Source organism: Centropristis striata, chromosome 23 (genome assembly GCF_030273125.1).
Source record: "Centropristis striata isolate RG_2023a ecotype Rhode Island chromosome 23, C.striata_1.0, whole genome shotgun sequence".
Lineage (NCBI taxonomy): Eukaryota > Metazoa > Chordata > Actinopteri > Perciformes > Serranidae > Centropristis > Centropristis striata.
Window position 1 is genome coordinate 7942391 of NC_081539.1, and position 14204 is coordinate 7956594.

A 14204-nucleotide genomic window follows, 5' to 3' on the forward strand; every position below is an offset into this window, starting at 1 on the left:
CAGACTGCGCTTATTCACCCATTCGCCCACACATTCATACTGGTGGCAGAGGCTGCCCTAAATGGTGCCACCTGCCGCCACTGGAAATTCATTCACACACCGATGAACGCAGCATCGGGAGCAATTTGGGGTTCAGTATCTGGCTCAAGGATACTTCCAAATGTTGGCTGCCATGGTCAGGGATCAAAACACCAACCCTCCGATTAGTGGGTGACCGCTCTAGCAGCTGAGCCACAGCCGCCCCACAAACTAGCTATATTTACGTATTACACCGTCCACTCCAATGCCGCCATCTTGCTGACGTCGTAGTGATTGGTCACGGCGAAGCAAAGTTAAAACGGCAAATTCCCGCCTTCGGTAGCAGGACGGAGTGGTGGGGGGGTCGAACATGCCGCGGACTATTAGATGAAAAAGATTATATTAGATTACATTAGATTCGACTTTATTTATCCCACAGCGGGGAACTTTCTTTGTTACAGACGACCACAACAATTGCACACAAAATGATTTCCCTTTAAGATAAAGATAAAAAATAAACAACCTAATAGAAAAAGGCATTTAACAATATACAATATACTATATACAACTTAGTGCAAAGCACTTATAAAAAAGCTCTTTCTATAATGAATAAGAATAAAACATAATAGGTAAATGTGTACTCAACATGCATTCACACCTGGAATGTCATTCATTTTAAGTCATCTACAGTAGAAGACATAATGGCCCATTCTGCTAATGTCAGTCATCTTGAAATAATACAAATATGCCTGTTGATCAACATGCTTACATGCAAACTAGTTTCAATATAACCAATTTGTATATGCGTCCATATCCCTAACCATTCTTGACGTTTCACTTAATAAGTTTTGCTGTAAAATGAGCTATATTGCCTGATTCCAGTCATTTAAAGACCACCGACAGAAAGGTCAAGCTGTGTTGTCAAAATTAAACCAGAGTGCAAAAAATGTATACCATTAGTATAAAAGTGTATAGATAGATACTTGATGAGCTAACACGCACTGACTCATAAGTGGGTTCTTCGCACATATATTGTCTGCTGTCCTCTTGCTAAAGGTCAGTCCAATCACACTGTTTCCACTGGTTTTATTTCATGTTCGTTACCTTGGCCAATGCACACCCCCTCTCCTCGATGTAGGTGTCGAGATTATATGAATTACCTTTTGATGTTACAGCTCCTCTGATCCAAAAGCAATTACTCTGTAAACCGTGCAATAATTAGAATGAATTAAAGTTCAGTAAAGAATGAAAGTGGGGGAAATTACATTTCAACACACTAATTGCTCTTCTCATGGAGCATTTTTTCCTCTTTTTGGCGACTGAATGTAAAATGTAATACGATTATATTTCTATTCTTTATTTTCTCGACTGAGAGAAATAGCCTTTCTGATCAAAGCCCAGCCGAGAAGACGCAAAGGCAAGATCAATATCTGAGGGTACTGACCTGATCAATTTCTCTGTGCTCTGCTCTGCTGCTTAACTATGTTATTTTCCCAGAGAGAACTCATGACCTGATAGATTGGACAGACAGACCGTCCCCAGGATGGCCACCTGCTCTCCAAAGTGAAACATACATTTTTACACTTTTTTCTAAAAGTAGCAGCAAAATGCAAGCAATACACAGGAATACTATATTACACTGCATAGGCCTACACTGCAAAAAAGCCAACTTTTGTGCCAACTATTGTTTGGCCTAAAACAGTGATTTAATATTGTAAAACTTGGAAATATAAATTACTGACATTTAGGGCAATAATGTAAGTTAGCACAACAAAGGAAGCCAGTTGTCTGCTCAAAAACAAGTTTGTGAGTTGTTGTTACTTATATCTTTAAGTTGGGGTTCAAAACAAGGGACAATAGTTGTGCTAACTCTTATTTGTTTGTTGTTATCGGTCATTAGCAAAACCTAGCGGCTAACTGATGCTAGCGGCTTACTGATGCTAGCCGCGCTGCTTGTTACAGCTACAAGAGTAGCCATTAGCGTATCAATGCTAACTCAAAATTGTGGTCACAACATTAGCTGACATTTCATAGCGGCTTTACAATTGTGCCAGAGAAATTCAGAGTTGAGCAAATTCAAAAACAAAACTTAAAATATCTAGTTTAATTGTCCAACTTAAAATTTTATCGACGTTTGTTGCCTTGAAATTTTGAGTTCACCCAACTTTTCTTTTTTTGCAGTGTAGTTGTGCAGATAAGTCCCAGTTTCAGGATTGCATGCATGCACTATATGCTGCTGTAATAGCAAAACATACAAATGAAACAGAACAGCAGCTTATGAATGATCCACAAAATATACAGAGCAAGGTTTACAAATGAATATTATAGTTCTGAGATAAATGGAAAATCCTCAGTCTTAGATAAATCATGCACCATGGTATTTTAATTGTTTTTGGCTATATTTTAGTACCCTAAGTTGTAATTATCAACACACTTTTGGCATGGCATTACAATCAGCTCCTGATTAAATACATTTTCCCTGTTTTGCATAATGCTGTTAACACATTGCCACCTCCTCTGTTCATTTACTGTCAAAACAAGTCATCTGTGTTAACCCCTTTATCAGCTCCCCACTCAGCACTGCTGCTGATAAATCCCTCCGACTCTTTCACCGCGCTGCTTATCACTTACTGTGCCAGGATGTGGTCACAGCAAATACAGCAAAATAAGAAAAAAAACAATCTTCAAGTTCAGGTCATTGCTCCGGATATCTATGGGTTTTAAATGTGCTTCCTAGACTTTATATATTTATTGCTAAAGTGTTGTGAAAATGTCTTATCAATGTGATAAATCAACAGACTGAGTAAAGGTGGAACATCTAGTTGATTATCTAGTCAGGCTAAATTAATCAGCAAATATGATGATCAATTAATATTTTAATTTATCAGAAAAAACTCCAAATGTTTTCCAGTTGCAGCTGCTCAAATAAAACAATTAGCCCCAGTTAGTATTTTACACAGACAAAAAAATAGAAAGACATAACCTTGGGCTATGTAAATATGTATGTGCATATTAAATAGACAATTATACAACAGAACAAGCCTATTAATTAAGAAAAATAGTAAAATGACTTGATTTCATTATTGAAATAATTAAAATTATCATTGCCACAGCTCTCAATTACTTACTGGCACAGAATCTGATTTCTGCAACTTATAAATATGTTTAAAAGGACATTTTACATAATCAAATCAGTGACAGCAGTCATGCTCATGTTAGCTATCAAATCTCAGTCTCTTCACTTTTGCAGCAGGAAATGCAGATGCATCACTTCCTGTGCAAAGTATCATTTTCAAGAAGTATTTAAAACTCAAAGGTTCATGAAATATTGAATATTTAAGTGTGCCATTGTTAGGTTTGTAAACTGTAATAGATACTAATAATCCCCCTTTTCTAAAACACATCACTTTATTTTCTATATTCAGCTTGTGTGTGTGTGTGTGTGTGTGTGTGAGACACAAAAAGGAAACTAATGCTTTATGAGCAGCCTCTTCCGTATTACTGCACAAGCATCATTATTGTTAACACACACTATCAACTATTCCAGCATGCAACATACAAACAAGAAAAATAAAGACTTTTACCTGCGCGTTGTTTTCTACCCTTATACCTTTTATAATGAAGACCAATTAAAGAGTACAGGCTGGGAACCGGCTTGGCAGTAGCAGGATGAATACATTCTGACATGCCCCATAGCACCAGGATAATTAGGTGAGCTGGATGCAAGAAAAGGGCTGTGCGAATGTTTCACTGCGAGGGAGGAATTGGCACCGACCTTTTGGAAGTAGGTATGAGATTGGCAACAGTCACTGGAGAAAATGTTTCCCACAGGGCAAAATAGCTACAGGCATCTAAAGCCACTGGCTAGTCACGTTTAAAAAGGAATGGTAATACTACAGAAAAAGTCCTGTTGGCCTGCTGGCAGAATCTCTTACAGTAAATGGGATTGTCTCCCGAGGTTAAATTGAACTTTTCCACATTAATCAATAGTTAACAAATGTACACATTAATTTGGTTGAGTGGAAAAATCAGTCGGTTAAACGAAGCAAATAAAGCAGTTTTTGAGTCCCTCCATGCATTTGCTAAACCTACTTATGCTTTGAAGGTGTGCAGGGCAGCTGATCCATGCTGACATTGGGCAAGAGGCGGGGCGCTCCCCGGACAGGGCGCCAGTCAATCACACAGCTAACACGCGGAGGCGGAAAAGCATTCACGCTCACATTCACACCTACGGGCAATTTAGATTTGCCAATTAAGCTAACCTGCGTGTCCTTGGACTGTGGGAGGAAACCAAAGGAGCTGGAGAAAGCCCACATAGGCACACGGGGAACAACACAACACAAGTTCTATTAAAAATGTCTTTATTTATCCATCCAAATATTTAAAAGTGTTGAACAGTAGGAAATGTCTGTGCAACACATGCCACAACAGTTATGAAGACATGGTGAGATGCATTATGGGTTGCCCAATGAGTGTATTAAGGCGCTTTCACAACCCAAGTCCATTTGGTTCGTCTCAATCAGAGTGAAATTGATACATTTTGTTTGTTTTGTATTTAGTCTGGATTGCTTTCACAGTGCAGAAATGTAAGTGGACCAAATATTATAAATATTGGAAATCTGCTCGCACTATTATTTGTGATTGGTTGAAAAGTTGGCAGGGAAAAATGTCAAGAAAGAAATAAACAAAGCAATGTAGAACTGAGTGCAAACCAAGTATGTTTGGTTATACCGGCGTCATTGTACTCTGGTGTTCACCAAACTAATTTGGAGAGAAATGCTCAAAACAAGCTCCTGTTGAGGCTCCTGGTCATCATAATATGTTGATCCATTATTTCCACAGACGAGGTGCTGTGATCGGACAGCTGTAGAATCAGAAAAGGAGATGCTTCTACCACGTAATGCAGTTATTTTGAGCAATATGTTGGTAATAAAGTTAACTGGTTCTTATATCTATCTTATTACTTTGACGGGGCAGATGCATGTATATGTATAGGGTTATATATACTGTATGTGTGTAAATGTTTATATGTTTATGTACATCTGTATAATGGTGTCTATGCGAGTCTATGTGTGTATGTATATGTATATGCATCTAGCCTACGCTGTTGTAGTTTATGTTGTTGTTTATTTTTCGGTTTGAAAAGAATAATTAATAAAATGAAAAAGGAATGAAAATAATTCTGCAACGACAAATAAGCATTTTGGTTCATTTCCTTAAATTTGGTCAGATTCTGGTTGGATTATGTTTACAGTGCAGTCAAACCGCACTAGGGACCAAATCTCAAATTTGGTCTCAGAACGGTTGTTTTGGTCCGCAACAGAGTTTGATTGCAGCGTTCACAAGCAACCAAACGAACCGTAACAAGGATTTAACTGCACCAGAGTTCGATTAAACAGACTAAACTTTGGGTTGTGAAAGCGCCCTAATTAGGCATTGATTTTAAAGGTATAAAAACCACCCAATAAACATCACTTAACACAGCAATTAAGAGGAATGATAAAGACATTTTCTATACCAATTAAAACTACTAGATCCATTATATATTTGAGCATAAACTGGGAAAAAAGGGAAATGAAGTCATCACTAAATCAATTCATTCATGTCACCAAACTCCCAACAGTGTGACGCTCCTGAAAGGAATCATTGATCAATGCTATGCAAAGGAAAGGTTTTATTGATTTTACATAGTTTATATTATCCAGAGGGACTGGTTAGGAGACAGAGTGGTTCAATGCAAGACGTCCTTTACCACTCAAATGATTTACAGATACAGGTATGTATGAAACCAATCATTGGTTGAACTCTTATACCCTGGGACTGTGGAAATTAAGAATTTCTGTCTGTGTTGATTTTTGCACCTTAGAAATTCTACTGTTCTCACACATTACAGCTCTATAACTGTGTGGGGTCAGGATGGAAATTACTCTAATTAACCCTTTATCAGGCGAAGAACTATATTTGGTAACTTCAGTGGATATCAAAATGGGGTCGAGAAAAAAGTTGCAAATTTACTAGATTAAAGTGGCAAATCTGTGTGAAAAAAGTCGCAGATTTAAGAGATTTAAAGTGGCAAATCTGTGCGAAAAAAGTTGCAGATTTACGAGATTTAAAGTGGCAAATCTGTGCGAAAAAAGTTGCAGATTTAAGAGATTTAAAGTGGCAAATCTGTGCGAAAAAAGTTGCAGATTTACGAGATTTAAAGTGGCAAATCTGTGCGAAAAAAGTTGCAGATTTAAGAGATTTAAAGTGGCAAATCTGTGCTAAAAAAGTTGCAGATTTACGAGATTTAAAGTGGCAAATCTGTGCGAAAAAAGTCGCAGATTTACGAGATTTAAAGTGGTGAATCTGCGAGAAAAGTTGCTTTTTTCCCCACTTCTTTCTGATAAATCTGTGACTTTTTTCCATGCAGATTTGCTACTTTAAATGTCTTAAATCTGCAACTTTTTTTCTTGTAGATCTGCCACGTTAATCTAGTAAATTTGCGACTTTTTTCTCAAAATATTTTTATATTTTATTTTGTATATCTGCTGAAGTTACCAAATACGGTTCTTCGCCTGATAAAGGGTTAATAGGAATTGTCGGATTTACAGATCCCTGAAGATCAACCATGATTTTAATGCATGTAAATATATATATAATATATACCGCTCTCTGATCAGCTGCAAATCCAGAAAACTTCATTCTAGGACCAGGGAATACTGTAAATACACCTTTCACCATCATCTGAGCTGGGACAGACTCCAGCCCCCTGTCACTCTGCACAGGATAAATTGATATAGATAGTGGACGGATGAATGGATGATGCTTTCCCTGGCTCATCCTAAAGCATTAATATAAATCTTTATCAACCCATAAACCAGCCATTTTTATTTATTCAGGGTGATGCTTTAATCTCCTTTCTTGAGGCACTGACTTTGTATTTATTTTAACAACATATCAGGGAATTTCTTTTGTCATTTTAATGAGAAATATTTCTTGGTTTAGCAAGATGTATTCATTTTGTGAGACAATTATACGTTTACACCAACGCTCGAAAGTTTGAGGTCACCCAGGAAATGTCTGTGTTGTTTTCCATTAAAACAAACATATTCTTATTCATTATACGAGTTACAAAATGAATCGGAAATATAGTAAAGACACTGACAAGGGAAGAAATAATCATTTTAACCTGTACAAATCTCCAACTTTACCTCTAGATACTCAACCAGCCTGAGGAAGGATCATTTTAATGCTTCAGCAAAATTAGCACAAAACGGTTTCCAGCTGTGCTAACATAATGCTCAGGTGTTTTAATGATCAATCAGCCTTTTAACACTTTAAACGTGACATATATAATAGATATTGCATGAGAAAATCAGCCGTTTCCAGCTTTAATAACCATTTACCACAATAATAACGTCTAGACCCTGGGTCTCAAACTCGCGGCCTGCGGGCCAATTGCGGCCCTCGTGACGATATTTTGTGGCCCCCACCTTGATATGAAAGTTTAATGTGAGTTTTATATGAATGGCACTTTACTGTGTTGTGTGTGGAAGGTCCCTTTAATTACTCTTCTTGGTAATTTTGTGCCTTTTTTAATAATTTTGTGTCTTTTTTTTAAAAATAATTTTGTGTCTTTTTAAAATAATTTTGTTTTGTTTTTTTAAATTATTTTGTGTCTTTTTTAGTAATTTAGTTTCTTTTTTGGTCATTTTGTGTCTTTTATGGGTCATTTTGTGTCTTTTTAAAATAATTTTGTGTCTTTTTTGGTCATTTTGTTTCTTTTTTTTTTTATAATTTTGTGTCTTTTTTGGTCATTTTGTGTCTTTTTTTTTCTGTCATTTTTATGGCTTTTTTTGGTCATTTTGATACTGCCTCCAGCGGCCCCCAGGTAATTTGAGTTTGATATTCGTTATTGATATTATTTGATATTTGATATTAGAGTTTTTTATTTTAATTTTTTTTAAATGGTCCTTTTCTTTCAAAAATGATTATACTGAATAATGTTAAAGTAAAGTAAATTTGACGTTTTAACAAGAAAATAATCAAGTTCTGACTGAATATATTGGCATTTATTGATAATGAGGAAAAAAAAGATTATGTAATATGCAAAATACAATTTTATAATGTTAAAAATGATCTTGTTAAACATCACAAGCTATAATTATAAAGACTGTAACACAGTGACAACAGATAGATAGACTGAATAGTTCTGTAGTCCTCAGTTCACTTGACCATGTATGATTAGACCACATGGCAGGGCCCATAAGATGGATTATACAGTATTTCATCACACACCAAATGTGACCCTTTATTATATGCCTTTTCCATATTAAATTTCAAATTACATCCTGTTAATTTGTGGACGGAGCATATTAAATGAAACCTTGAAAGCATGAAGTATAGAGGTTGAGACCAAGAGATATCACTGTATTTAATTTGGCGAGCCAGTGGCCTGTCTGTGAAATGAATTAGGACTTTAAGTCAGCAGTAAGTGTGTAATTGTGTTTCCTTGATACATTATCAATCAGTAACCTGGAAAAAAGATCAGCAGATTAGTTTTTTATTATAATAAATTATCACTGGGGTTGTTGCTATGGGAATGTATAACACTGCTACATGTCTTAGCCAATGGAGTTTGATGGAAATATTGTATATGATGCATAAGAAAACACATGGGAACTAGTACGGCAGTCTAAGTGGCAAGTGCAGTCCCAAGTTGTTTTTCTGACTTTCGTGTGTTCATGAGCTTGTTTTCTTCAGTTTATTGTTCATTTTGATACCTGGTTACAACTAAAGGTACATTTGTTTGGACAAATATAATGAAATCAACAAAAATAGCTCATAAGAGTTTAATTTAAGCGCTGATATCTAGACATTTTCCACGGTTTTCTTGATAAAAACCAAAATAACTATCAACAAAACCATGGAAAACAGCTAGATATCAGCTCTTAAATTAAACTCGATAACGCTTTATATTAAGGTCCTTGTAATAACCATTAATTAACAAGTAATAAGGCCCTTGTAAGTCCTTACAAGATGCTTATTAACATTATTGTGTGTTTGTAAGCTTATATAAGTGTTAATAATGGCATTATAAAACAGCTTATAGCAGGCTATAAGAGATTTATAAGCACTAATAAGAAACTTGTTAACAGTTTGCAAATGCTTAAGAACATTAATAAAAGCCTCATGAGTATCTTATAATTGTTCATAATAGCATTACAAACACCCATGACCCACCCATTATGTCTTTGCCATGCCTTTATTAATCTTTTGTTTGCTTATTGATATTAAAATATACTTTATTGCTCATCTATTATAAGTTAATTATAAGTTAACTATGCTTTTTGCAACTACCAGATCTAAAGCGAGAACAATGCCTTATTACTTGTTAATTAATGGTTATTAAGGACCTTATTATAAAGCGTTACCTTAAACTCTTATTAGCTATTTTTGTTGTTTTCATTATATTTGTCCAAAGAAATGCACCTTTGATTGTACCAGTCATTAAAATGAACAAGAAATTGAAGAAAAAGGGTGATCTAATATTTTTTCCATGACTGTATGTTGTTTCTACATCACAAAATGGGAATAAAAAATAAAAATTGCAACAACAAAAAAAAAAGATGAGCAAAACAAGTACTAAAACACAACGTGCCCATAGTATAAATAATATTGCACATGGTAATAATTTAATGACTGCATTGGGAAAAGCCTGGAATTTTAGAATTTTTAGTATTTCACATGACATGGAATTTTTTATCACCATTAAACCACTGGTTGACCATGCTGTTTGAGGTTTTTAATTAATGAGGACCTGTTGTACATTAAATAACATGGTGGGGTTTATCACATTGCGTGTTAGATATTTAATGTTTATTCCAGCTATGGAATTACTCAGCCGAGAAACACTGCTGGAGAGTGACAGCCACTTTGTCAACTGTTCTCCTCCCCCCGCGGTCGCGGTTGTCTTTTTTGCATTGCAGACTTGGCACAAACGGTAAATGGCAGAGCTACTTGAAGCCAGTGAAGAGAGAGAAGGATGGTACAGTAAATGTTAGATTCAGGATGGGACAGGCACTGTTACTGTCAGATAAGCGTGGAGCTGAAACCGTGGCATGCTAGCAGTCCACTGGGAATCGCCTGCATGTCAGTAAGGTGAAAAAAATTGGGAACAAGGAAGGAGAAAAAAAAAAAAAAGCAGACACACTGAGCCTCGACAAAAGTGCATGCGGGTGTGGGCAGCTGGATAAAACGAGGCTTGTCAAAGACTGTGTTTGATTAAATACAAATATCTTCATTTGCAGAAAATGCTATAGCAGGATTTTTCATGCAACTCTCTTCTCTTCTCCTCTCTTCGCCTTTGCCAGTTCCCTCAAGAGAGGCGACATGGCAAAGAATAGGCGACATCAAAAAATCGGATCATTCTTTCCCCGTGCACTGACCAGTTTGTGTCTGCAATGTTTTGTGTGGAAGGTCCCTTTAATTACTTTTTTTGCTTTTTTAATAATTTTGTGTCTGTTTTTTTAAAATAATTTTTTCTCTTTTTTGGTAATTCTGTGTCTTTTTTGGTAATTTTGTGTCTTTTTAAAATAATTTTGTGTCTGTTTTTTAGTAATTTAGTGTCTTTTTTGGTCGTTTTGTCTCTTTTTAAAAATAGTTTTGTGTCGTTTTTGGTCATTTTGTTTCTTTTTTGAGTAATTTTGTCTCTTTTTAAAAATAGTTTTGTGTCGTTTTTGGTCATTTTGTTTCTTTTTTTAATAATTTAGTTTTTTTCTGTCATTTTGTGTCTTTTTTGTGTCACTTTTTGTCTTTTTTGGGTCATTTTGTGTCTTTTTTGGGTCATTTTGTCTCTTTTTAAAAATAATTTTGTGTCATTTTTGGTCATTTTGTTTCTTTTTTAAGTAATTTAGTTTTTTTCTGTCATTTTGTGTCTTTTTTGGTCATTTTGTGTCTTTTTTGGGTCATTTTGAAAAATTGGGAACAAGGAAGGAGAAAAAAACAAAAGGCAGACACACTGAGCCTCGACAAAAGTGCATGCGGGTGTGGGCAGCTGGATAAAACGAGGCTTGTCAAAGACTGTGTTTGATTAAATACAAATATCTTAATTTGCACAAAATACTATAGCAGGATTTTTCATGCAACTCTCTTTTCTCCTCTCTTCGCCTTTGCCAGTTCCCTCAAGAGAGGCGACATGGCAAAGAATAGGCGACATCAAAAAATCGGATCATTCTTTCCCCGTGCACTGACCGGTTTGTGTCTGCACAAGTCTGTGTAAGTCTGTTGACCGCCTAGCAGATGCCTCATTCTTGAGTGGTGGCAGTAAACATCGGCAGCATTATCAAAGGCCTCAGCTTGCCCTGCTCTCCATCAAGTCTCCACTCAGCTAATGCCTGCATCTGTAATGTCCCAGAGGCTGCCTTATCTCCCCCGGCCACTTGGATTCATTGCCAACCTCCAGTTCATGGCAAAGCTCTGATCTGAAGACAAGCTAGTTGCGTGCCAAGGTGGGCAGCAGAAAAAAGTGACCTCCCGCCACCAGTACTCATCTCTCCCACTCACACCCTGCACGCCAACTGCTCCCCAGCACACCCCGACTGTGGGAACAAATGCAAGACTCTTTAGTAGATTACCCTGTGCTTCTGCTGCGTGTTGTCTCTCAATTTAGAGTCTTGCAGCAACTGTGTTAAGATTGGAGTTTATTACTACCCCACTAACATGGATCAACATGATGGAGCTCAGACACATAAGACAAGCCTTTTTTTTTTTCTTTTTTTTTCCTCAGAAACACACTGCCACTATGGTGTTACACAGCAGGATGTACTTGGTAAAAGAACATTATTTCCATTTATTGTTTGTCCTACTTGTAAATATGTGAAACCAGCTACCAAATAATAATTCAACTCAGACTTCAGACATAATATTTTTTCCCACTAAAGTCACAAACCTAAAGACATCCTAAAAAAAAAAATCCTATAAAATGCTGTTGTAAAAGCTTTAAATAGATCATGTTTGGTGGTTTTGCTTGAAACGTGGCTCCAACAATTAATCAGTTTTTAAATGTATTTATTGTATTTCTTTTACCATTGATTGATTGGCTTATTGTTTTACCTTAATTACCCAGATTTTTTTTTTTTCATAAGTTTTACTATAAATGTTCTCAGTAGACCTGCAGGTCATCATCATTGCTTTCTGTTGACACAGCTGTCAAATGCATGCAAATTATGCTATTTTTAAGTTTTGTATTAAGTTTTTGTATTAAGTTGCCTATAACAATGTTTTTAATTCGGTGTATATTCACTGATTGTTGCTCCTACTTGTAAATATGTGAAACCAGCTACTAAATAATAATTCAACTCAGACTTCAGACATACTATTTTTTCCCACTAAAGTCACAAACCTAAAGACATCCTGTTTAATAACAGGCTGTTATAAAAGCTTAAGATAGATCATGTTTGGTGGTTTTGCTTGAAAAGTGGCTCCAACAATTAATCAGTTTTTAAATGTATTTATTGTATTTCTTTTACCATTAATTGATTGGCTTATTGTTTTACCTTAATTACCCAGATTTTTTTTTTTTTTCTGAACTTTTACTATAAATGTTCTCAGTAGACCTGCAGGTAATCATCATTGCTTTCTGTTGGCACAGCTGTCAAATGCATGCAAATTATGCTATTTTTTAAGTTTTGTGAGTTGTATATAACTATGTTTTTACCCAGAGCATCATAAATCAGTGTTGCACAAATTCAATATTAAAATAGGAACATGGGGATCTTGACTTTCAAGGTTCAGTTATTGTCATTGTGCAGTGAAATGCACTTGTAGTCCTTTTATTTGTGCAATATTCTCTGTGCAATAGTTGCATCTTCAACTGCTGACTCTGTCTACATTGTATATAATGTTCCTAAAGTCTGTTTTCCTTTTGGTTAAATTGTTAACACTTTTTACATTTCTACATGTCTAAATTGTTAGTTAAACAAGTGAAAGTGAAGATGATTGAAAAACAATAGAAAACTATTTTTTAAGTATTATTTGTTAATACCTGTCCTATATTCCTAGTTTATACTGCTTGTTTATTATTTATTGTTATTTTTATTGAAGCTCCTCTCTATCTTGCTGCTGTAATACTGGAAATTAATAAAGGAAACCTTAACTTATTTCTTTTTTTTTAAACTTAGATTTTTATTGACATTTTTCAACTCCACATGTAAACATCAAAGTATACATATAGATCCATGTATTACATTCTAAAAAAAATCAGATACAACTGAAAAGAGAACAACAACAAGAAAGAAAGTACAACAGTCGTGGCTAAATGCATCCATTATTAAATCACACTGTATACAGGTCAAGAGAAAATAATATGAATAAGATACATTTCAAGTACCATTTAGTCATTTTCCTTCATTCTAAGTCTATATGTCATTCTCTTCATGTTATGGATTTCTCTAATGATTTCTAACCATTCAACCTTAACTTTTTTGGTAACGCTTTATATTAAGGTCGTTGTAATAACCATTAATTAACAAGTAATAAGGCCCTTGTAAGTCCTTACAAGATGCTTATTAACATTATTGTGTGTTTATAAGCTTATATAAGTGTTAATAATGGCATTATAATACAGCTAATAGCAGGCTATAAGAGATTTATTATAAGAACATTAATAAAAGCCTCATGAGTATCTTACAATTGTTCATAATAGCATTACAAATATCCATGACACACCCATTATGTCTTTGCCATGCCTTTATTAATCTTATTTTGTTTGCTTATTGATATTAAAATATACTTTTTATGCTCATCTATTATAAGTTAACTATGCTTTTTGCAACTACCGGATCTAAAGCGAGAACATTGCCTTATTACTTGTTAATTAATGGTTATTAAGGACCTTATTATAAAGCGTTACCACTTATTTTAATGCTTGATATCAGATTTATCAGAACTCCTTCAGAACAGGTTGTAAGACTGTATAATGTTCTCATGGTGAGTTTTATTGCACATTGCCCAAACAATCTTCTGACATATGCACCAGGGGCTTTAATCAGATGGAATCAATCTCTTCATAATACCTACAATTTGTACGTCAAATGGACTTCAGCCACAACGACATTGCTAACAGCTTCTCTAGTGAGATTTTGGAGTTCACCGTGTTCCTCCATTTCAGTAGCCATGCCTTCAGGGCGCCGAAAAACATCCCA